This window comes from Corvus moneduloides, chromosome 12 (assembly GCF_009650955.1).
Source record: "Corvus moneduloides isolate bCorMon1 chromosome 12, bCorMon1.pri, whole genome shotgun sequence".
NCBI classification, from domain to species: domain Eukaryota; kingdom Metazoa; phylum Chordata; class Aves; order Passeriformes; family Corvidae; genus Corvus; species Corvus moneduloides.
The window spans coordinates 14,970,013-14,995,012 of NC_045487.1; the positions used below are offsets into that span (position 1 = coordinate 14,970,013).

Genomic DNA, 25,000 nt, shown 5'->3' on the forward strand with positions numbered 1-25,000 from the left:
GTCTCAGCATTTGGGGAAAAGTCCTGTTGTTCAGAGTAAGTCCATGCTCAAGCCTCTGTTTTCCATTGCTGTGTGTTAGATTTCCATCTGTAACCTGCAGAATTCCTTCTGGCTCCTGCTCATCAGTGGGACGTGATTACTTTCTCCCTTTTGTGTCTCTGATTCATTTCAAGGAATGAGCTACATAAGCATGTTTTAAGAATGAACAGAAATTGTGCCATTATACCTTAGTTATGTCTCAACAGTTTTTTTTTTTTTTTTACTCCATACTATTTTTGAAGATCTTTGGGGTTTTTTCTTCTCTGGGGGTGTGCTGGATCACTCACTGAGCCATGTGCAACTGCATAGTAGTGTTACTGTGGGAGGCTTACTGTAATAAATTGGTCTGTAAGGATTCATGGTGCCATTTTTTAATGCCAGGGAGTGTATTAGACACTGGTAAACTGGCCCAATTTGACCTAAGTGGAACTGTCTTAATTTGTTTCCTAGCAGCTTGCTGCCTGTACCTTTAAAATATCTGCTTTACATAGTCAGTGTCAAATGTGTTAGAATAATATTAGCACAGGTAAGTAAAATACCTTTTTATAAGGCTTTAAATCATTTCTGTTACAGTTTAATGTGTAAAGCTACAGATTTTCCCAATTTGTTCATAAGGTTATGTATCACAGACCTTAAATCATTTAAGGTTTTAAACCTGAGGGGTTCACTCTCAGTCATGAACTGGGAAGCAGATTGCAAGCGACATTGACATGCTGATCAATGACATGAAGCCTCCAAACAAATCAGTACAGGACTTTAAGAGATGAAGCCTTACTGTGTTCTGTCTGTCATCAGAATTTATAAAGCATCTTAGTGAAAGCCCCTTGAGAATCATTCCTAGAATTTTGCAAGTCATGAGCGTGTATGTAAAAGCTGAATTTTTTTTTAAACACAAGTAGCCTTGTAATAGCATAGCAAAAATGTGGTCTATGATGTTGGTGTAGGAGTACTAAGAACCTGTTTAGCGAGATAACATCTTTTAGAAACCTAAGAGTTTATTATCTTTGTTTCTGTTTCTTGGCTTTCTTACATTGAATGAGCTTCAAGTAAATACTAGATAGGTATATCTTTGAGGTTTTAAGACATCAACAACAGCAGAAATTCCAGACAAACAAGCTGTCACTGTTTTTAGACACTGTGCAACTGAAAATGTTGGATGGGACCTATGTTTATCTGCAGCAGTCCAGGAATTTGCTGTTCCTATGTGTTCAAATATAGTAACTGAAATTCACTTATTTAAATTCTAAAATGGTATGGGCCTTCATAAATGGGATCTGAATTCTATCTAGATACTATTTCATGTTTAGGAAGACCAAATCTGATGACAGGAGTTTTCTTTAACCAGTTACAAAAGGTTTTTTTATTCTCTATGGTCAGCATTGTAGGTGCTTGGCTTGACTTTCCCAATTGTTTTCTTCTCCAGTAGCTGGGTTTACCCATGGGATATGGGGTGCTGGGTTGGAGTAATGCCTTGTACCTGCTCCCCACCCATTCAGCTCAACAGGAAAGTGTCTCATGGGAGGACAGGCTTTGCTGTTCAGGGCTCATAATTCAAATATAAACCCAGAGCTAACTGGCAGGCAAAAGAAAACTGGGCACGAGGAGAAAGCAGGGAAGAATATCTTCCTACATATGAGGAACAATGGGGAGGGCAAACCAGGTGATTACTGAAGAATTATTGGTGATTTGCTGTGGAAATGCAGGTTATAAAGGAGGGGTTTGAAGCTTTAATTGGAGTAATTCTCCTGTGTCAGAGAAGTTGTATGGCAGAATTATCAGTTGGAAAACGTTTTGAAGCATGTGGCAAAGACCGGTTCGGTCTGCAAACGAGGAGGGAAGCAGTGGAATTTGGGAAGCCTTATGGTGAACCATCACAGTAAGTAGGCTGTGGTTGGTGTGGTGGAGAACCAAAGGGGAAAAGAGGAGGTGGCTTGGACAGAGTGAGACACTGCGGTAGCGCCTTGCATTGGATGTAATCCGGGCAAGGTGGAGACTGCAGAGATCTTAGAGGATACACAAGAAGTGTCGTGTCAGTCTTGCACTAAGGGAGGGCTGTGCTGCTTAGTAGTGAACTTGTGTTTTCTGAATTATTTCATAGTGTTTTCATCATCAAGAGGGGCTCTTGAAATTGTTGTTTACCCTTCAAGCCAACAAACAGTGTTGTGCAGCAGTGTGGTCCTGTTGGTGCTGACCGATTTAAACCAAATGCACTCAAATGGCCAAGCTCTTAATTACCTAGAAATGAAGGCTGCAATTTTGTCCACACTGACTACCACATCCTGCCACTGTGGCTCTCAGAGCAGTCAGTGCTTCTCTGGGCAATCAGTGTTGGTAAGGTGAAGCCCTGAGGCCGTGATGCTTGAACTGGGGTTTCAGACCCTGCTGTATGAAAGAGTTTGGTTGATGTAGATGTACAAAGTGTATTATTTAGAAGTGACCTTTAATTTCATTTGTTAGACATTCATAGGAATAAGCATAGTTAGAGTTCTCAGTCATAAATTCTTCAGATTATAGCTTCAGTCGAGTGAACTTTATTTTGCTCTAAGAATGCCCTTTGTTTTTGTTTCTACTTTGCTTACTAATGTAATGGCCCTAAATTCACTTCTGACAAATATCTTGGAAGTATTCTGCTTGGCTTTTACTGCTGGCTCTTATCTCTTTTAAGTAGGGTTTATTAGATGAGATCATCTACAAAGGACTTATTTCTGTTATAAAATGGAATTAAAAAAAAGTAAAAATACAATTAGTAGCTGTTCTCTTTCTACTCAGTTTGAAAGATTAGAATATCAATGTCAAAGAGAATAACTGGGTTTCTGGAGTATGCTATGCAACTTTTGTTTTATCCTGTTTTGTCCTCTTTTGCTGTACTGTCTAGGGGAAAGGATCAGAAGAATTTCATTCTGTTCCTCATCATTATCTTGAGAGGAGGTTTTCCCTCTCAAAACAATCCAGAACTGAAAGAAGTTTTCAGTTCCAAATATGAAATGACCACCAAACATGTACATTATGAAAGCTAAAAAATAAAAGGTGTTAATCCCATTAATACTGTAATTCTTAATGCTCTCTGCTGTCCTGTAGATTGTCTGCTTGAGGTAGCATTGTAATATTTTAATGTAAATGTCTGATTCAAACACTGAGTTTTGACATATTAAATTTCTCACAGGTTTTATTTTTCCAGTTGTGACCTTCAGTTCCTATCCTGTGTCTTTTAAGAATTTCCTAATCCAGGGAACAGATTCGTTGGCTTAAGAATAACTGGTAAGAATACTTATATTGTTCTTGTAACGTTTTCTTCTGCTTTTGGATCTGAGTCTAGGTTTGTTTTTCCACATTTAAAAAAAAAAATGTAAAATGAGGTACCTAAATTAGATTTTTAAGTATGTTCTCACATTTTTTTTACATCTTCAAAAATATAATGTCTATGTCTTGCAAAACTTTTTATTGTAGTTCTTTCAGGTTGTAGTGAGTTACAAATAGATTTTTTTCAAGAAAAATGTCTGCTTGGTAAAATCATGAGCATTCATCTTTATGCAGTTGATATGTAATAATTGTGTTGGGGATGAATCATCATTTATTACTTTATCATCAGACTGCTGATTTAAGAAAACGCATGACACTCCTGATTAAATTCATTTTATCATTTTTTGGTTGTTTTTTTTTTTTTCCCTCCTGTAAGTTCAATAGAACATCTCATGCATATTATTAAGAACCATATTCTGTTGTATATTAGCATGAGAAGAACACCCATGAAAATCAGTGGGTGGAGGGGTGTACTACATTGTATATGTGATTTTCCTCTGAGCTATTCCAGTGCAGTAGAAGAAAAGCTCCTGTAAATCTGAGAAATCAGATTGGTGTGGAAATAGGTGTGAAATCAGAATTGGGTTATTTGGCCCTCAGTTTGAAATAAAAGTCTACCTTCCTAGGAAATAACCAATAATTCATTCCACATGCATTAATTGATTCTTAAATCAAAATTTCTGATAGCTTCTGCTCCCAAATCAAATTCTTATGTTATTTCTTTATTTTAATTGTTATACTGGGTTGTCTATTCCTTTTTATATCTTGTGAATTAGTAGAAACTCTGTGATTCAGAGGAATTGTGCTGATTTATAGCTGATGTGAGAGGATATCCAGGCATATTAAAGCTTCAGTACTGCAAATGCATAAGCAGGTATTGAATTACTGATGCTAATGGAATTACTCACGTGAGTAAAGTTAAGTAGAGACGTAAGTGTTTTCAGGATTGATGTCTGTACTTATGAATTTATATCATTTAAGACTATGGCTCACAATTTTTAAAACTTACTAATTGAATGTGAGCTACTGGATTTTATTCTAGACAATTGACTTGAAAAGAATTACAGTGACTTGATTCTAGAATAATTCCGTCAGCTTTGGAAAAGATACGTGCATTTTTTAATGCTGTAAATAAGGATGTAGTTTGACCAATTCACTCCACTGATCCCCACTAATATCAGGAAATACTTGCCAGAGTAAAGGAGGAGCACAGGACCGGACAATTAGTGATACAAATGGTTTCAATCAAATGGTTAAATAGCTCAGCAAAGACGTGGTTCATTTTGTAATAGCATTTGGAATCCAAATAAAACCATCTGAGGGATGTGCTGTTTGTTGTGATGTTAATGCACAAAACAGAAAACTCTCAACATGTCTTGAATTTCAGGGGGGTGTTATGAAGATATTAAGTGCTTAAAAAAAAAAAAAAAGAAAAAATTTCAAGCCCACAAACTTAAAATACGCATGCAGAAACTCATACTCAATTATAATTAACAAAGCTTACCTTTCTCTTGACCATAGAGGTCATCATGTAAACTATTTAAATTGATAGTAATATTATGCAGCATGAAATTAATTTTACATTGTATACAGTTTTTATTGTGACTTTATCTTGTTTCAAAAGTGCTTACTTTCTGATTTTGTGGATATTACTGACTGGATTACTTTTATTTTGGTTTTTACACAACAGTTATATTAGAAATTTGCTGTTTTATTCTTACCTTCTTAGTAAAAATCCTTTTATCACACAATGGGTAATTTATATCCATTACCAGCCCTTTCAATCCTTTTCAGTGGTGCTGTCAGTGCCTTTGGCACAGTAATGATTAATGTGATCTAATAATAGTGTGCCATTATATTACCTTAGTAAAACATGTACCAACATCCTATTCAGATCTACCAAATTCATAGCTTCCTATAATATTTTTGTTGAAAGACAGGATTACTATTTTTCAAAGCAGAATTTTTTTTTTTTTGCCTTTAACATATTTAATGAAATTCACAATTCTTTGCCATGGTAATCTTCGTGCATGCATTTGGGCTTGATGGGTGAATTTTATATCATTCTGCATTATTATGATTTGTTAGGCAAATTGTTTGACACGTAAAGGAAGATACGCATTACATTGTTTTGCTTTGTTAAGGGTGCATTTTAAGCATTCAGTACCTTCTGATTATTCTGCTGTATTTGTCATAGGGGGTATATTTAGATTGTAGTATGCAAGAATAAGTATTTGGGCTGAAATGTGTCTTTTTCTACATTCTAACCCAGATACTGCCACATTCTGCAGAAGGCAAGCTCTCTGCTCCTCTGCCCAGCAGAACCAGTTTTGGTTACAGTTGCTTTGCTGTGGTGCTTGCTCTTTGGCACTCCCTTGCTTTTTTTTTGCCAGTAGAAACGTGCAGAATGGTGCCCAACTGTGTGCTGGAAACTGGGATCATGCAGTGCTATGCCTGTGGTTTTCAACCCAAGGTAAATACACCCGACAGCCAAAGCCACACGCATCTGCCCCGTGCTTGAGATGCAACCAGATACAGCATTGCTTGACCCCAAACTCCAGCTGTCAGGTACTGCCAAGTTCACCCAAGAGGCAGAGAAACCGTCCAGAGGACACATTTTTGGTGACAAAAAATGCTGGTGCTTGTAGAAATGTTGGAGTGGTGTGTGTGTGACTGACTGCCTTCCAGTGTTTCCAGTTAGGCACTGGTCGATGCAGTGGAGGGGTTTGGTGCTGCTTTTGCACTGAGCACTGATTCCCTCAGTCCCCTGCAACAGGAGGGGCTGTAGCCACTGCACGCTTTCCAGTCTTGGGTTCATCTGTTTGATAATGCTCCTAATCAGCATGGCTGAAGAGTTGGGATAATACTGCATCCTTGCAAAGCATCTTAAATCTTCATCACCCCAAGATGTCATTACTGCAGTCAGGGAGTCACATACTTAACACTGTCGCAGCAAAATCGAAATGAAACAGCATGTCCACATTTTAACTCTACTTTGTGATGTTTGTTAAATACATACTCTTACTGTTTCATCATAGCACAATAAATAATGAATGAGGAAAATATTTTAATCTTGTCAATACTGGAAATGTCTAAAAACAAGCAAAGTGTGTGTATGCATTTATGTGGATTCCTTATTTGATTTAGGCTAAGCGATACAGCTGTAACATGATTTGAAATATGCAATCAATGTAAACGAAGAAAAATATTTTGAATGCAGTATATAAACTGTGTGGTTCTTTAGACATATTTTTAGGAAAAGAAAGAAAGATTATGATTGTCATACCATGTAACAATAATACTGCCACTGGAAATATATGCAGCAGCTTTATTTTCTGCCACAGTAAAGACAATCTTAAGTCTTGGTCATTTAAATCAAAGACATTCTCATCTCTTCCACATAGCTGATTCTTCATGACATAACAAGAAATGAGGGGGAAAATAAAGCCTGAAATCTTGGTTTAGTGTTGTATTCAAAAGGCTTAGAGAAAGTTCCAAAAGATGCTTCCCTGTTTTCAGTAATAAATAGTTATGTACAAAATAGAAAAGCCTTTTACTCTCCAAAATCAGTTTACTAATGGAGATATAATTATTTAAAGCTCTAACTGAGCTGTACTAGTCTTGAATGAGAGATGCCTTAGGTTGGACTGTGTATTGTGCAGATTGCATTATATGTTACTGCTTTATTGCTCCTGCATCCTGCAGTTCTACCAGTCAGGACCAAGCTCAAATGAAAAATGGTGGCTTCCTTTTTTTGGGATAAGATCAGAAAGGTCAGTGAAATGTTTCTCCCTCATTTCTTCACATGCAACTCAAAATAGATGTAGTAGACTGCAGAATAGACTTCTCCATAGTCTAAATCATTTTCAGGGTCTGGTTGATTATGATATTGTTCCTTTCAGTGAGAGATTCTTGTACCGAGTGTGCGAGGCACCGGCCGCCTCAGGGTAGTTTTGTCTCTTTCGTTGGTAAAGTAGGGTTGGAAGTCAGTGAATTGGCCAGCCAAGGATTATTTCATCTGCCCATCTGTCCGTCTTTATTCTGATGGGACAGAGGCTCTGATGTGTCATCTCTGGGAGCAGGACTGGTGAGAGGAGGACCCTGATGCAGCTGCACAAGCTGTTAAAGAGCACCATTACAGTTCACTGCCCTTGTTTAAGCTCCTACCCCTGTTGCTGTACTGTGATCCTTAACACACTTGGGTAGGTTAGGAAGTGGTTTCTTTTGTGTGACTCTGAAAGAAAGGCCTCCCAGTAAGCAGAGGAAGAAGAATAAAATAAAAGAATCTTGGCCTAGTGTTAAAAGATAGAAAGCCGCAAGAGGAAAAGTATTTTTGGCTTTTAAGGCTAATTTTATCTCTTGTGAGGCCACCAAGTCAATGAGTAGAAGTGGCAACTGGCAGTTCTTGGGTTATATTGCTAGCCACTGGATTACTGTGTGACTTCAGTAATGAAACATAAATGTTCTCTCTGTTCCCCAGTGGGCATAATACCATTTACCTGTCACAAAAATGCTTTGTAATTCAATTAACACTTGGAGTGCTCTTTGAGATCCTTAGATAAAAGCAGGCAAAATGAGTCAATTGTTACAGAAATCCCAATTTATCCCCATTTAAAAAAAAATACACTTTGTCTTGACTTTTTCAAACCTCAGATAATGTTTGATAGGAGTTTTGGGCTTTGTTCTTACTGGTCCTTGGAGTCACTTATTCTTAGTAATTTGCATAGGCATGGTGTAGGTATTACTTTTTTGTTCAACAGAGTATTTTGGTGGATCATAAATTACCAGTCCCTGTGCTGGGAATCTGGTTCTGAGAGAAGCATACATTTTCAGAGGAGACTTTGAGTTGTGCATTATTCTTCAGTATATACCTTTCATTATTTGGGGGGAAAGATTTCTTAATTTTGAGTTGTGCACTGGATATAATAGCTTGTTTTATGTTTCATGAAGTTTTGCTAGTATGTTACTGATAAATTACATGAGCTGTAGTTACAATGCTACACTCTTCCACAGCCATGTTTAATTACCACATCCTATCCTGGACAGATCACTGACCATTGACCAAACCAATTCCTGTGTGTAGACAATTGCTGTCTAGATGTACACCCTGATCTGCCTTTGACTGAAATATCAAATTGTATACTTGTGCTTTGTAAGCCAGATGAGATGTTAAGCTGATTTTTGCATCTGCTCTGATGTCAAGTAAAGAAGTTTATTTTTAAGGCAAGCAGAAACACGTGCAGCAGGTGAGCTGCAGCTTCAACCATCCATGCTTTTCATCTTGTATTGATAATAGCCAGATCCTTCTCTCAAGTACTAAAGCCCATCTCTTTGCTCCTGGGTACCCAATTCATTCTCACACTTTTTCCTCTGCAGCTTTGTGCATTCATTGGGGCTTTGCTACCTACCACTCACTTTTCTTTTCAGAGACTGTGGAAACAGCACACACATACCTGGATACAGCTGGGCTCAAAGTAAGGTTCTTGGCAAAAAGTCTGTGCTCATACATTTTCTCCCTTTTAATCTACTTTCTGCCACTGTCTTACTTTAACTGCTCAAAAGGAGTTTAAACACTCTCCTAGATAAGAAGATAATCTCAACAAGCATCTTACCACTAGCAAAAATGTGGCACACCTGTTTGTAGGCAGGCTTGATGAAATATCTCGAAGTTACACTAAGCAAGTCTGCCATTCCCTTCTGGTATTAAAAGTGTCATTATCTTGAAGTTCTAAGTTGTGCTGTTTGTGTAACAGCACATAATAAAACCTAGAAGGAATTTATATCTCTTGTATTCTTTCCTTCATCTTCTCCAGCAGTTGTTTCAGAAGAACCCTTTTGCTTTTGCTTTGATAATTTAAATAGACAGTCTGATGGAGTTGTGACAAACTGAGGGCTGACTCTCAGCTCTCATGGAAATCTGGCAAAGCCAGAGTAGCTCAAGTAATCTGCCACTGCTTTTCAAATATTTTAGAGTAATACAAGCTCCATTTATCAGAAATTGTTAATATTTTTTCTGACTCTACATCTGACTACCCTTCTGTATAAATTTTACTTTTATTTCACTTTTTAAAGCATATTCTACCACAAAAGAATTGGAGGAAAGGTAAAGAGGGAGATGTTGGTGAAATCATACCTCTGCCCAGCTGTAGTGACAGGTAGCAGTGCTGGGAGGAGGTGCAAATGTGCAGTAGCAGTGTGGACACCTGTGCACATGTACAGGACTTTCCAGGAGCAGCTTGCTTTAAGAGCAGGTGAAAGTGTGCAACTGCAACAGAAAGCAGAAGCTTTACTCCCTTTCTCCCTCATGCCCTTTCCCTGGAATATTACATTTTTACTGCAAGTGCAGCTGGATAAAAATAGAGCACATCTTAACGCTCTTAATAGAGATCCCAAGTGTTGCTTTGAATGGACATTGTCCTGTGAGCCCAACATTGGAGGAAAATTCTTGTGTTCCTTTTCTTTCCTGTGGGTAACTGCACATTGCATAGCTGACCAAATATGCCCAGACTATGGAAAAAGAGAAAATGGCAAGATGACTATTTCCCCAAAACAGTAAACACACATTGCAGCCTGGCTTCTTATTTGAAAATGCAAGATTTTACTTTTTGAATAACTACTGTATTTTAACAATAGGCATCAAGTGGTTGCTATGTGATACACAACAGTGTTTTTCATGAACTTTTGGCTGCTGAATAAGCCCAGCAAATATGGGTTCTTACCCTTTTAGTTTTCTGGGTCAATTCATTTTGCACAAAGGAGAGAATAATTTGAGTTGTAGGCAGAGAATGTTTTCTTCACATGGTAGGGAAGATGAAAGCTATTTTTATTTGATTTCTTTTTAAATTAAAAATTATAATTCTTTATAGAGTTACAAATAATTATCTTATTACTAAAGGCATCCTGTAAGCTTGTTAGAGTCTTTCTCTGTAAAATAATTGCTGATTGTCACTGCAAACTAAAAGTGAGGGAGAATGAGGGGAAACATATAAATATATATGTAATGTGTCTGTGTGGAAGTTATTTTGTTTTTTCAAAATGTTATTTGATTACTTCAAAAGTAAAGACTTAGGCAAGTGCTCTTTGTTTGTTAGGTGGTGCTGGCTGGCTATAGACCATATAGAGTTGTTTTCTGAACTGCTGTTGTCTAAATGCTCAGCCCTTTCCTGCTTATGGGTCAGAGAGGACAGTGTCTATCAGATTTAGTTGGCTTCCTGATGGGGCACCACATTGAGGGTGCTTTTATGTTCTTATCTTCTGTTCTTCTGTTGTTGGAATCCCATGGAGCAGGATTTCTGCAAAGTGTGGATGTAAAATCTGCGTGAGAGCAGGGGCTGGCACTCAGTAATAGGAGGGGAGGGGGCAGGTGAGGTGGCAGAGGAGCAGGCAGATGTCAACAGCTACTGGGAACACACAGAGGAACAGCATTAATGGCACCTTATGTGGAGGGAGAGGGAAGACTACAGAGACAGGGAATAAAGGGATAGGGAAGGAAGGGCATTCAAGTTATGCAAGGGAAGGGAGAGAAATGATTTCTAGCTGTGCAAAGGTATATGAGAACATGTACCTGTCTCTAGCTTCTCAGTGCTAGAATACTCATTTAATTGTAATTAGCTCTGGAATAAGTACACTCACAGGGGCCTACACAGAAAGGCTTCGACAGGGAAAGAAGGGCTTGGTTTGGAGAAGAGTGAAAGTTGAAAGAGTGCTGTTGAGGACAGATCCATTGTCTTGAAAGACAAAGAGGATGGGTGGAAGGCTTATCATGCTCTTCTGTGAGGTGCTTCTAAGCCATGAGCTATCCTGTCCTGTATCAGATGTGGATGGGCCTTTGTTTAGTCTTGGGCAAATTTGAGGAGCACAGGGTCTGTGTGGCAGATTCACTGAGACTCTGGAGGGCAGCTGGCTGAACCATGGATGTACTGCTGGCCATGGCTGGTGCTGTTCTGGATTTGGTTACTTCAAGAAAAATACAGTTATGATTACTCTTCCTTTTGCTGTCTGTGTATGACAGCATCCATCAGTGCTCATCCATCCACTCAAGTGTCACAATGAGACGTGTTTGAAAATGACAAAGATGTACAAATTTCATCTGAGCATTGTGGCTGTTCATTCTCTAAGGCTCTTAGCCCCTCACCAAACAACAGCACTAGAGCAAGCTGCCAAAACAGAGCATGCTGCCAAAGCACAGCTCTAGAGCAGGCTCCAGAAAGGCTTCATTCCAAGCCATCTCTCCTCTAATCTGGACATAACTTCAATCAATTCTCACAGTGGCTGTAGCTCTCCATTTGTGTAATTTACATAATTCCATTAGGTTGAATAAATTTACACAAATTTTTACCTTCTTCTGCTGAGGAGGTTGGTAGTTGTTATTGCTTTGGGATTTTTTGAGGGTAGTCAACCTCTTTCTGCATACAGTTATGGTGGCAGATATCAGCCAGAAAAGCACCTGTGTTTCACCTTAAAGATTTCCTTACAGAGAAGAATGAAGGAAGTTGCAATATATCCCCTATTACTGCATCCTGACAATATTCAGAAAATTCTCATCTTCCCTCTGCATTTTCCCAGTTACCCTTCTCTTAAGAGTACCTATTGCCTCTTTTTGGTTAGGTTCATTCTAAAACCAATTTTGAGGGAAATACCTTTTTTCTTTGGTCTCAGACACAGCAACACCCCTGCCCCACAGCTGATAATAGGGATTGTTTACTCAAATAGAAAGAAAAATTCTTTCATGGATGACATTTTTATTTTATTTTATTAGATGTTCCATGTAAAACATTTATCATTGGAATAATTTTCCCTCTCAAAGTCATATCAGACACAAAGCTGTCTTCGGAGCTATTCCTTCTAGTTCACTGGACAGCTGTTCTGCCTGAAAAGAAAGAAAAGATCATATATCAATCAAAGACTTCAGGAGAATCCTTATGTTCTTTATCTAATAGGAAAATCCTAACTGCGAGTTCTTGATCTTCTGACTTCTACTTTTTCAGTTTGAAGAACTGCATTGATATATTTTGCAAGACTTATCTGTTGGGTTTATTTTTTTTTAATGTATCTTTTGTGTGTCGTTTTGATGCTTGGAGGGTGTTACAAACTCATCTTCACTGGTGACAGCCACATCATAAGCAAACAGTTTTCTTATCCCTATGACTCAATTCATCCTCTTCTGAATGTCACTATGGGCAGAAATTAGTGCTACTTAGCAGAAACAAGAATCTCATCTCTGCTCTGCTGGTGCTGAACTACTGATTTCCAGTTGAAAAAGACTAAAGGGCTGAAAGATGTGCCCAAGCTGCAGCCTTCTAAACTGATACAGATGTCTGTATTTACTCATCATTCTGCAGTTCTGTAGCCCCATTGCAGTGAAATAAGTAACAGGGAATAATTTTTTTAAGAAATTTATTTTTTGCTAGTTATACATGTACCATAGTCTGCTATGCTAATTCAATGAAAATTCAAAGTACGTTAGAGTTCCTGGTCTTTAGAAAAATATTCAGAATACTTTCTACAGTTTACTAAACAATGTGTATATACAGTAGCAGAACTGAGGTAAGTGTGCGTCCTTTCATCTGCAAGTGTGGGGTGAGAAGACACAGAAGAAAACTTGGTTGCTTTCTTTCAGTCTAGCAGTGATTACCTTCCAGAGTGGAAATCACATCCTCTAGGTGGGGTTTCCTGGCTGTGTCATGTTCTGAGCTGAGTGTCAGAGCATGTTTGCACTGCACAGGTACACTGGAACCAGGCTGAAGGCTGACTTGGAGACACAGGAGCCCAAGGGAACTATTAACCAAACTTGGACATTTTTGCACAAGGGAAAAAGGCAAACTAAACTCCAAGATGATTTTCGTGTGCACCTGTTGGTGCCCTTCAAAGCAGTCTTGTTACATGTTCATCCTATGTTAGCATTCGATGGTATCTTCAGAGCCCAGACAATGCCACGTGGGGCTCAGCAATATTATAAAGATTTGCAGTGTTTTGACGTGTTTTGCTGAAAGAGACCCTCTGTTCTCGAAGCCAGCAGACCTTGACTTCAGTAAGGCTTTGCAAGGGCTGTCTGGCCTGGATTCCTTTATGTAGGATTGCAAGCAAAATTAAGGCATGACGCAGCTAATTATGCAGTGGAAAAAGAGGTATGAGAAAGGAAAGATGTGCCAGCATAATTGCAGTAAATTCTTGTATTTACATATACTTAAAGCCGTCCTGATCCAAAATTTCCCCAAGCAAATGAATTTATTGATTCTAAGCAGATCTTGGATCATATCGCTTGCCACATTGGATCAGAATATTGGGCCATCAAGTGCCATTGATTATGACCAGGAGCAGAAGATTTAGAGGAAGAGGCAAGAAACCTGTGATCAGTCATTGTAGAATAACTCTCCTTAAGGATGTTGTAATTATAAGCAGGACGCATGGCCAGTGTGCAAACTGTGATAGCTCCAAACAAAGGGAAAACAATGGGGATGATTTAATTCTCTTTTGCTTTGAAATAAAAAAAGATCAGTTTTATTTAATCAATAGACTCTAGGGTTTGATGTATGGATGAAAACTTACAATCAGTGGAATAATATTTCTGGTTAAGCACTTCTCATCAGGAACTTGTTTGACCTGTGAGCTGCTTCATTTTTTAAACTTAGATGTCTCTATTACGGAACTTCTAAAGATTGTTGCAGTGCCAGCATGGGGAGCGTATGTGCGTGTGCTTTAATACGGATGCATCTTGTAGGAGAGGAGATGAACCTTTTTCTTTGTACACAGACACATACATGATTTATCAAACATATTGTATTATTCTGTCTTTACGGTAAAACGTACAGTGGATGTGAATTACTCTATCTGTGAAGGATTAGAAACTCTGATGTTCTGTCTTGTATTCAAGAAGAGGATTACTCTGCAGATAACATGCAGATAATTTACTTTTAGTGAGGCATTGCAGTTTAAGGACCGAAAAATCAACTTTCTTGAGGCAAAAGGAAGAGGAATTGGTATGGAAAAACATAGGGTACTTGACCACTCATGGAGATTTCAAGAGAACATCAGAAATATGTCATTATATATTTATTGAACAGTTGTTATTTCCATCTTCCTAAAATGGTCTTTTGATTTAAAAAGAATTAAAAATATGTTGTAAAGGCCGAGTACCTTGAAATTCACCAATTTTATTGCGTGCATTGGCATGATTGGCAGCATTACATGCCAACAGCTCATTTAAATATGAAACATCTGTACATTATTATTTAGGGATTTTTCATCTGTTGATTTTAGAAATGAGGATTTTATGAGTCCTTGCATGCATAATTGTGTGTTACTTATATACCGACGCAGTCAGTAATGAAAGAATTGGCCAAAAACGTACTGTATATGGTTTTGTGATTAAGATAGGAAATGCAGTGTATGAAGAAATACAATATGCACTGCATTTGATTTTAGGTGTGGCAGCAGCAATTATGATATAACAGTGGAAGTAATATGACAGTTCAAAAGCACAGTGAGGAGGTTATGCTTTCTTATACACAGCAATGTAAATTCTTAAAATAACAATGTAATTTTTACATTTTTCACTGGTTATCAAGATAATCCAATTTAGGACAATTTATTCTCAACAGGTATGGTAAAAATAGATATATCATTCTGGAGTGTGGTATAATACATTAATTTTTATGAGTGAGTTATGAAGATGTACAACTCAGGACCTAGGATAAACATCATATTCCTTAATTAATCCATTACATTATGGCACATATGTGTCACTTTTATTACCCTAAAATGAAAAATGTTGGGGAAAGAAAAAAAGCCTGTTTTTTTCTCTGTATCAGAAAACCTTTCTTCTAAAATCATAAAAATGTAAAATCTAATGCAGCAAACACTATTAATGAGTTAAACATCTAAATTCCTTGAAGACTTGTAAGACAAAGAGCCATCATCTTCTGGTAATCATTCAAATACATTCTTAGCTCAAACATATTGAAGCTTCCGCATGCAGTTTCTATATGTTTAAATGAATCCAGACCACTTACATTCCAGCTAGAGAATGCAGGTGAGGTTGTGATTGAGCAACAGTGGAGGAAAATAGTGGAAAATGAAGAAAAAAAAAATCATCTATCCCTTTAATATCCCAAAATGCAGTGATGTAGATTCTTATAATTTTGGAACCCACCCATACAAATCTAAAATGAAACTTTCCGTCTTACAGGTCTCATTCTGCCAAGATTCTCCCTTCTGCCCCAGCATAGATCTCCAGTAATCTGGTGTATTTGTTTAATGGGCAGGAAACTTGTAACTTCTAGAGGAAGAGTGGCAAAATGTCCCCTTTGCTTGGGTGCTCTGGCCTCAGCTTAGGAAGTTGTTCCCTTTGGCTCTGAGTGTGGGTGGGGATCACATTTTAACCACAGAGTTTTATTTACAGATTGGGATGAATACTAGGCTTGTAATGATAAATATTTTGTATTTGCAGCAAAGGGTCTACAAGAGTGTTCATCACCTGTTGATTAAAGAATTAAATCTCACCACACTCCAGCCAGGTAAGTTCTATCAGCCCTGCAGCTCCGAGTATCTGTGCTTTGGGAAGGCGGGTGACTTTCTAAACAGTGGTCACTGGCAGAGCTGTCCAGGGCATGTTTTAGAACAGATGCCAGATCTTCCTCAGTTCCTGGTCAGAGACTTTCTCAACAGAATTTATCTATTTGGTTATCTAATATGGGAGCTGTTTTTCCAAAATGTGGTATTTTAATTGTATTTAAGTGCTCGAGCTGGATGCTGAAACAATCACTTGCATTTTGTCTACTGCACTGCATTGGAACTTCCTAATATCAAACCCATAAGATTATGAATGTGCTTTGTAAGCCCAAGAGCAAATGATCTTTTACATATCTATGTGAATACATTTTCATGTGATTTTACAATGCTAGGTTATCTGTCACTATTTGTAATTTCTAAAATCTGACCCTAATAGAATTTAGTATTTGTCGTTTTGCATTAAAATAAGACTAGACATAAGACAACACAAACCAAAACACTATTAAAGAAAAGACCAAATTAGAGATTATTGTGTACTGAAGACACGAAATTTAATATAAATTAGCACAATACAAAGAAATATGTTTTTCTACTATCTCAGCATTAGAAGAATAGCTCTGCTTTTCTCCATATGTCTGTGTCACCAGGTTGTTATTTCTTTTGTTTAGTCATATAATAGAATGTGTTGAGACATATTATACTCAACTTGTGTAACAGCCTACAAATACTGATTGCAGTTTGAGCTTGTTATGGAAAAGTATTGCCCTGTGGATTGAGAAAATGACCAACAACGGACTATAATCTATGAAGCTGAGAGTAAAATTGCCAACTAGAGGTCATTTTTCAAACCAAGGGGCAATAGTTTTCTACTATAAACTGAATATTACAGTCAGTATATGTTTTATTAAACCATTTCAGAAACTTGGGAGCAGTTTCATTTAAACTTCTTGCTTGATGTGACTCAGAGAACAGGCCCAGGGCAGCCCACAAAAGAGGCCTAGTGCAGTCTCTATAATAAATATTCTGTATACTCAGTAATTATGAAGGCTTTAGGGCCTTTATGGTGGATGGCCATATCCTGCCACCATTCTGAATCCTTAGCAGCAATTGAAGTCATTAGGATTTGTGTATAAAAATTAGTGAAGGCTGCTGTTTCTCATTGTAACGCTGTGACAAACTAGAGCCAATCTATATAGAAAAGCCAATTATAGCTATTGCAGCCTAAAAGATTAAAAGGAAAATGCCTTTCCCTCCTCTGTATCCTCTTACTGTTGTTCTTCCCTACTGAACTATGGAGATGATGACACTCAAACAGGGGTGACTGCCTAGTGCCTTAGTCAGAGGATTTCCACTCTGGAATAACAGAAATGACAGCATGCATGGACAAAGTGAAGCCTTTAACCTCCTCCTAGAACGCATCTTGCTTATCCATAGAGGGTTCTGTCATCCTGTGCCTGGCAACAGAGGTGTTTTCTGCAGCCATTGCTTGGAGTGACTGTTAAATGTTAATATTTTTTCAATACAAAGCCTTCAGTGGCCTTCAGGTTTTAGGAAGAGTGATGGAGAGTTCTAGCTTCTCTGTAAAAGTGGGGTGCAAAGAAATATCAGGACCACTGTGGCTTGGGCAGAAGAAAGCCAAACAAAATATTTCACTTTTTGCTTGAGAATCTCTGATGAAAATAATTTTGTTTAGAGCTCCTTGTGGGACTTCTTCTTAGCTTCTTTTGCAAACTTTGACATCAATTTGTCTATCTTGCAGGATTTCTGATTTTCTATTTTAGAGCAAATCTGAGAGTCTGATCCTGGTTTTGTGGCATAACCATACCACAGAACAATACTACTACCTTGTTCACAGTACACATACTTAAATTCCTGCATGCCTAAGTTGGAAATTCACATGTCACAATCATGCATATAATTGTGTATTCCCATAACCATAACTGGAGATTTCTGTCTATATTTGCCAGATTATTGCATAGTTATGTGGGCATGTACATTAGTTACATTACCATGGGCAAATTAGGAGCAAAATATGTTTTTCTACTTGGACTTTTTAAAAACCAGACCTTACATCCATACGTGTGTATATATTATACAGACACAGACATAATTTTCAAATGGTCATAATTTTAAAGGTCTACATAAAACTTCACCTCAGCAAGGGTGATGGATTAGAGTAATAAAAAATGGAGCAGCAAAAGTCCTGTTATACATCTAGTCCATCTTCTTGACATGACAGGATTGTTCCCTGCAGGGTACTTGCTGATACTTTGTCCAGAGCAGGTTTAAATGTCCCTTCACTGTTTAAAAGCAGTGAAGTTCCCACTAAAGTTTGACAGATATAATTCAAAGGATATTTTTCTGACCCTCTATCTTAAATCGAACAGTTTACCATATTATGTTGGTCATAACTTCAGGGACCTGTCCTGTGTCTATCTCCTTGGTGCTTCCAGGCTTCTAAATATTTGTAGAAAATCTCTGTAAATTACTTTGGTATTGACCATGCCTTTTTCTCTCATCCTCCACCTAATACTGTCACTGGGCAGATTGTGAGGGTTTTTAAGACTGGGCCAAATAAAGATAATGCTATTAATTTAGTGCTGCATGTATTGCCTAATATATACACACTATATATATGATTATGTGTCTGGTCTGTGTTCATTTCTAGGAGGATGTTGTTTAGAGGACTGTCTGATTGTATTGGGCCTCTGCAAACATATAATTAATCTCATTTTTAGCAATGCTTAGCTCCAAGCTGATGGTGTAGAAATATAGGGTTATTAGTTTCTAGAACATTTTTATTATGCACTTTCTATTTTGATTGACAACTATTAGTATTTTAAGATGACAGAACTAAAACTTATGCTGCCAGATAGCATCAAATGTAATGTATACTAAGTAAACAGAAGCATGTGAGCAAGATAATATTTACTGTATAGTTACACAGCAATGTGTAAGAGACTAGAGAGAGAATTATTCTTCAAGAAGGATATTTGATATTTTACGCTCTTTAGAAATACAAACATAAGACTGAACTTTGTACCCTGTTTCCTCAGGGTAGCATGCAGATTTTATCATCTATCCTGGATGGGCTGTTCTTGAAAGCTTCCATTCCTCCCCTTCCTTTCTCTCTAATTGTCTGTGTAGGAATGAGGGTGAGAAGATCCTTCGGAGATGAATTTTATAGCTCTTCTGCTTTACTATTTGATGGTTTGTCTTGTAGCTCCAGCTGGAATTTGTGTTGAACCCTTCATATCCAAACCTCTTCCTGGAGTGCTTGACTGTCCAAGTCAAGTCTGGTGGGGTGAGAGGCACAGTCAGAAGTGTTGTGCAATAGGAGATTCATGAGGAGAAGGATCGTAGCTACCATGTCCAAGTCAGGTTGCAATTTCTCATTTGGAGGAAAAAAAAAAAAAAAGTAAAAAAAAAAAAAAAAAGCCAAGTAAATAATCATTTTGTCTTCAGAACAAAAAGAATAGTTACTATGAAGCATATGCAAATTTCCCTGTATTTCTAGTGAGTATTTAATATAAAGCAATTAGAGGCAGGGCAAGAATTACATAGCTTTTGAAAGCCAAGGAATAAGGAGTCTCCAGTTTTCGTGACACAATTCACCCATCTAAGATTACTTATGGAATTCAAGTTAAGAGGAAGAAGCTGGAATGTTCAGAAGATTGTTCTTAGGTCTGTGTGCCTCGACTGCCATGCTGGAGCCAGGCCTGGCTTTAGAAAGGGATGGCAGAGGTGTGCATCTCCTGAAAACACATATAAACAATCCAAACAAAGTGAATGAAGATGTGAGTTCTTGTGCTGTGTTAATAAGTAAATTGATAAAACTAGCATTAACCAAAAAGGAGGAAGACTTTGGGCTTTCTTTTTTTGTGAAATAATTTCAGCTTGCATCCTTCAGAGCAAAAAGTACTCAACTCAGTGTCACAGGAAATTTGTCAGGAACAGAATATATTAGGCAGAAGTACCTGGTTTATCTTGTATAGTGAAGGGAATAAAGATGTGTTAACCTTGTGTTCTACCCGTACTAATTTTTCCTAATTTAGATCTAACTTGACTATTTCAGTGGAGTGCTATGCATACCTATCTTTAGTAGAAGAAACTCTACGAAGCGACTCTTAAATTATTCTCAATTCAGATTTTTTATGAATGATGAAGAGCAACCACTTGTGTCCTTTGCCCACCACCAAAACAAATAGCTGTAAAATTACAAGATAATGTCATTAAGCAGTTGGTTTTGACAAAAAAAGATTAGCTGGAGAAGAGAAGGGAAGTCAGTGGGGTTGATATATTTCACCTTTTTTTACTGTCTTAGGTAAATGACTTTTTCTAGTCATTGAGACAGTAAGTATCCATGTGTGGGGTGTTTCAGTTTTTCCCTGAATGTGCCTTTACATACAGTGCCTGACTCCTACCGGGGCTGTTGGGCAGCACTTTTAAAAGTTGCAGTTTCTTGCTGCAACTAAAATGTTGTTAAACACAAAATTATATACATATATATGAAATACTTGATCACGCAGCATTTATTATGAACTGTTTGGTGAAGTTCTGCATTCATTCCTTAAATATAGCACCACATGTTTTATTGTTGTAAAATTCTCTTTTGGATTACAACCTCCTCTTTCCTCTTAAGTGTACGTGGTTGACTGCTGCAGCATTCATCCACTGTGCCTTCTGTATTTCCTTCAGCTCTTCCATTCCTTGCAAGAGGTTTTCCTATTGACTTGTGCTTGGCATCAGGTTGATGCTATTAGCAAAAATACCAGTCTTAAAATGTTTATTCTGAATCTTGATTGGAGAGGGAATTGCAGGTGCTTGTGGAAGTACAATTTGTGAATAGCAGTTCTTGTCGATCAAGGCAATGTGTCATCGTGCCTGATGTACTTGTGAATTGTTATCAATCCTGTTACCAATTTATGTCTAATCCCTTCTTGTCCATCTGTGATGCTTACGGTTCATCTCTTCTGGGTATTAATATTCATGTTTCAGAATGGTACATCTAATGACCGACCTCGCTTTGGGGGAACAGTGCCACGTTGTGATGGAATAAAGTGTCATGATGTCTTAGGTAAATAAGACAATTGGTGTGGGAAGAGGAAAAAAAACTTCATCTGGCAGGAAAGAAATAAGAGGAGAAGCTGTGGTGAGTGATTCCTATTGAAATGAGGGTACTACCTAGCAGAGCATAAATGAAGAAATGTGCCATCACATGTGTAATTAGAGTAAGGATGGTTATATGGAGGTTGGGATCATGTAAAGTGCCTTTCAGGTAACAGTTTTGGATTTTGCAGCCATGGTTCCAGTAAACTTCTCTACTGTAGTCCAGCCCAGTGCAAATTGTAATGCTTTGTTCCGAGATTTGGGAAGAATTGCGTCAGGGATGTTACTCATGAGGATCTTAACTGCTGCCTTAGATCACCAGGGTCAGGATTTCAATGCCAGTACTGTTCCCATCTGAGCATCTCCTTTGTCTCCTGTAATGTAAATCCTATCCTCAAATGCTTGTGCAGGGTTGGCACTGGTATTCAATGGGAGCAAAGGCATCAGAGATCAGATGGAAAATATGAATATACTGCATCTGTGTATTGTATGTGGCAGCCAGGCAAAGTGGTGGAGCGACACTTAAATATAAACAGGATCTTTATTATACAGTCAAGTGGGGAAAAAGTGGATGTTTCTATTTATCAGTTGGGGTTTTTTTTTGTCTTGGGTGTTTCTATCTTTGACTGATACAAGTATTTTGGAATCTAAACATATCTTTGCAATACTGTTGTGTCTTTGTTCTGGATTTCTTTCATCTTAACTTATCAACACAGTATATGAGCCATTTTATCCTACAGTGTGATCATCATCCTAGTGTGTATTTGCTCATTAATGTCAGGTTAAGATCTAAAGAAATACGAAAGTAGGAGTGAAATTTCTTTCTTTCTTTTTTTTGTTTTGTTTTGTTTTGTTTGTACTAATCTTTTTATACTAATAATAATGGAAAAAGGAAAAATGTTCTGTGGCTTTAGGTAAAGAAAATGTATACACATTTTCCACAAGTGCTCTACTGCTTCCAGACTTCGATTGGCTTAAATATTAGAACTCAAACATGACCTTAAAACAAAAACTGTGATCAAGTCTCTCTTTGGAGTAGGGAATAATTGGTTTGGTATTTAGAAAGAATTGAAATACCCTAATAAAATATGCCTTAGAAACAAATGTATATGAAATGCACATTCTAATGTTTATATTTTTTCACTGAATAGGTTTTTTTTTTTCACCCATGTCCTTTGCATAAGTTCATGAACAGTTGGTAAGGTATGTTTTTTATGTACCTGATATTCACAGTAAAGAAATTTTAAAAAGAGAAAGGACCAATGAGCTAATAATTTTTTAAAACTGCTGTTGGTTGCTAATGGGACATGTGTTTGTTACACAAGCCCTCTTCTTTCTTTGATTTTCCTTTTTTTTTTGCCCACAAAGTTACCCTAAAACTATTTTTAGACAGCTTTTGCATTTCTAAAAAAATATAGAAAAAAACTAAAACGAATTTCTGATTTTCATTTAAAAACTGAATTTTTTCTCGAAGGGGGCAGACAGAAGAAGGGGAGAGGGATGCAGGAGTGGGCCAGGGAGACCACAATTTATGTGTTGGGGTCTGGGGGTCTTATCTAACACAAGGTGTTGAAAATTCTCACAGTTGGAGCCTGCTCCTCTCCACTAGCTAAGCAGGAGCAGAATTGTTCTAATCTTGGTCTTAAGTGGCAAAAAAATGTCCCAGCAGCACGGGCTGAGTGGTTTGCAGAGCGTGAGGCTGGCAGTTGGGGGAACCCACAGTAGGTTCCCATGGAGAGTGATGGGGCACTGATCCTCTTGCTGAGAACAAGGGTCAGAGCAGGTTTCCCAGTCGAGCAAAACCCTGAAGCACAAGAACTTGAAGTGAGAGAGTCCTTTTGGAGAGCTCAGGCTCAGTCTGCAGGCATTAGATGGACCAGGCTCCTTTAGAGAGCCACCTTTTACCTGAACCATCCAGCCCTTGACACTGCTTGTTATTCCTCAAAATTGTTCTTCCCTTTTGTGGGGACACGTCACCACCCACAGTCTCATAAAAAAGAGTATTTAAGAATATGTTTTGTCCTTAAAACTTTTTAATTTGATTGGCATGATTTCCAGCATATGATATATTTTCTGAAGTTTTCAGGGGAATGTATGCAAATGTTTTGATGGAGTTGAAATGCCTGGTTTACATCTGATGATTTCGGATCACTAGGCTATATTGTAGAAGAGCATATAAAACATAAATGACAGAATTTAAGGACAGTGTTTTGACTTTCCTAAGGTAAACATTTTCATATTGCAATATCAGTTTTGGCCTGTTTTGCGTTGGAACCAAATTGTCTGCTAAAAGTTTCATTTTTAACAGATTTACCTATGCTAATGAGTTTAGCAGCTCTGGCTCTTTCAGCTCTTCCTGAGAATCACCATGTCTGCCTCTACTTGTTGCTTTATTATTTTCCAGAGCTGTCAGTTTTCAGTCCTCTTCAGACTCCCTCTGCAGTAGCAGGAGGCACAGAGGTCTTTTTTTTGCATTCAGAGTATGAGACACAAAGAAGCCCACAGTCTAGTGACTGAGCTAGGTTTATTGCAGTAAGTTGGCATTGTAGGGCACATTCTTCCCAACATCTTGAAGCTTTTAGCAAGTCTTTTCTCTTATTTGAAAACTGACACAGTTTGGCTTCTGTTTATGAAGGAGTCAGAGCCCTGCAACACTGATTTGCGTTTTCCTAACCCTGTTCTTGTGTGCTTTCAATAATGTGGCAATCCCATGTCAAACATTGCAGCTTTATTTACTACATCAACTTCAGCAGTAGGCAGTGCTTGAATTTGAGTAAAACTTGTGTCAGAAAAACTCCAGAAAAGTAAAAGAAAAGGAGATTGAAGGCAATTTTTAAAATCTATTTCTGTACTCTCCTGCTTATGTGTACATTTAATTTTATAATAATATTATTTATTATAATAATACAGTGAGTTAAGAGTTGCTGGATTTCTCAGCTTTATGGATCAAAGGTCTTCTTTATTGACAGGCATTGTCAGTGCATTTTCCCAGATCAGCTGAATACTTTATTTCAAGAGACTGACCTTCCAGCCTTGGCACTAATGCTAAAAATATGAATTTATTTACTAATTAAGGTAGTATTAACTTTTTAATGACAGTTTGTGTCTGGTTTTTTTATGCATGTTAGTATATGAGACCAACTTTTTGCACGAACTCTCCATGCTCTGTATGTAATATGTCTCAGTCAAAATAAAACTTCTATTTCTTCCCCTTTGAGAACTTTTTTTTTAATAAAAATATTGTTGGCATCTGCTTAATTTAGAATTAAAATCATCTTAATTGAAATATTTCAAATGGTTTTTCTGAGCAGTTCAGATCTTCACATAGTCTCCCAGGTTTCTGTGGTGTGCAGCAAGCCCTCTTTGTTCCAGTGGGGCCCTCTGGGCAGTAAGAGTGGTGTGGGAAATGTACTCTGAGAGCGTCTGAAATAGCCAAGTGGGACTGTGCTCCTGCTTCCTCACTTGCAGTCAGCCCTGGGACCAGGAGAAATCAGAGTAACAGTTGCAGAGTGGGTGCTGACACCCTGTCCAGCCTCACCCTCAGCATTGTGTGCGCTCCCAGAGAAGATCCCTGATGGCCTTTGGTACCAGCTGACCTCCCGTGCTTGTGGCCTTGGGTGGGGGCCTTGAGGATCACCTGGTGTATCTTAAATTTTGGGCAGCTAGGCAATAAAATTTGGGCCAGCCCCAAGGCTTTGGGGCTATATAGACCTGGAACCCTGTGCATGTGGCAAACCCAAGCTGGGCATCCAGGAAAGGAAAGGGATTTCTCTGCAGTGGCCCAGGGCTGCTGCCAGGTGGGAACTGCTTTCTGAGTCAGTCTGCTTTGGGCAGCACCCTGTACAAAAACTGGGATGGTGGTTTTGGAGCATCTTTGGAGCTGGATGGAAACAGAGGGAAGGGAACCCCCTCATGTTTGAAAACAGGAGTAAGGACCAGTGAGGGGATTCACAGATGAGTGTTGTCAGTCTCTTTAAATTAGTGCAGGGGAGGAAGAAAGGAAGGTAAAGATTCTTCTCATTCCCCTGCTCAGCTCGAGAAA

General features: G+C 38.1%; 1 protein-coding gene across 10 annotated transcripts in view; it reads left to right on the forward strand.

Moving 5' to 3' along the window:
- The window catches only part of ZNF536 (zinc finger protein 536), a 344,840-nt gene that overhangs the window by 51,784 nt on the left and 268,056 nt on the right, over window positions 1-25,000 (forward strand). For 8 of the 10 annotated variants that reach the window (XM_032121776.1, XM_032121778.1, XM_032121779.1 and 5 more), the window contains exons 2-3: window positions 3,203-3,297; window positions 15,788-15,854. The gene's annotated coding sequence lies outside the window, so the exon portion shown is untranslated. The remainder of the gene's footprint in view (window positions 1-3,202; window positions 3,298-15,787; window positions 15,855-25,000) is intronic. The other 2 variants (XM_032121777.1, XM_032121780.1) reach the window with 2 other exon arrangements.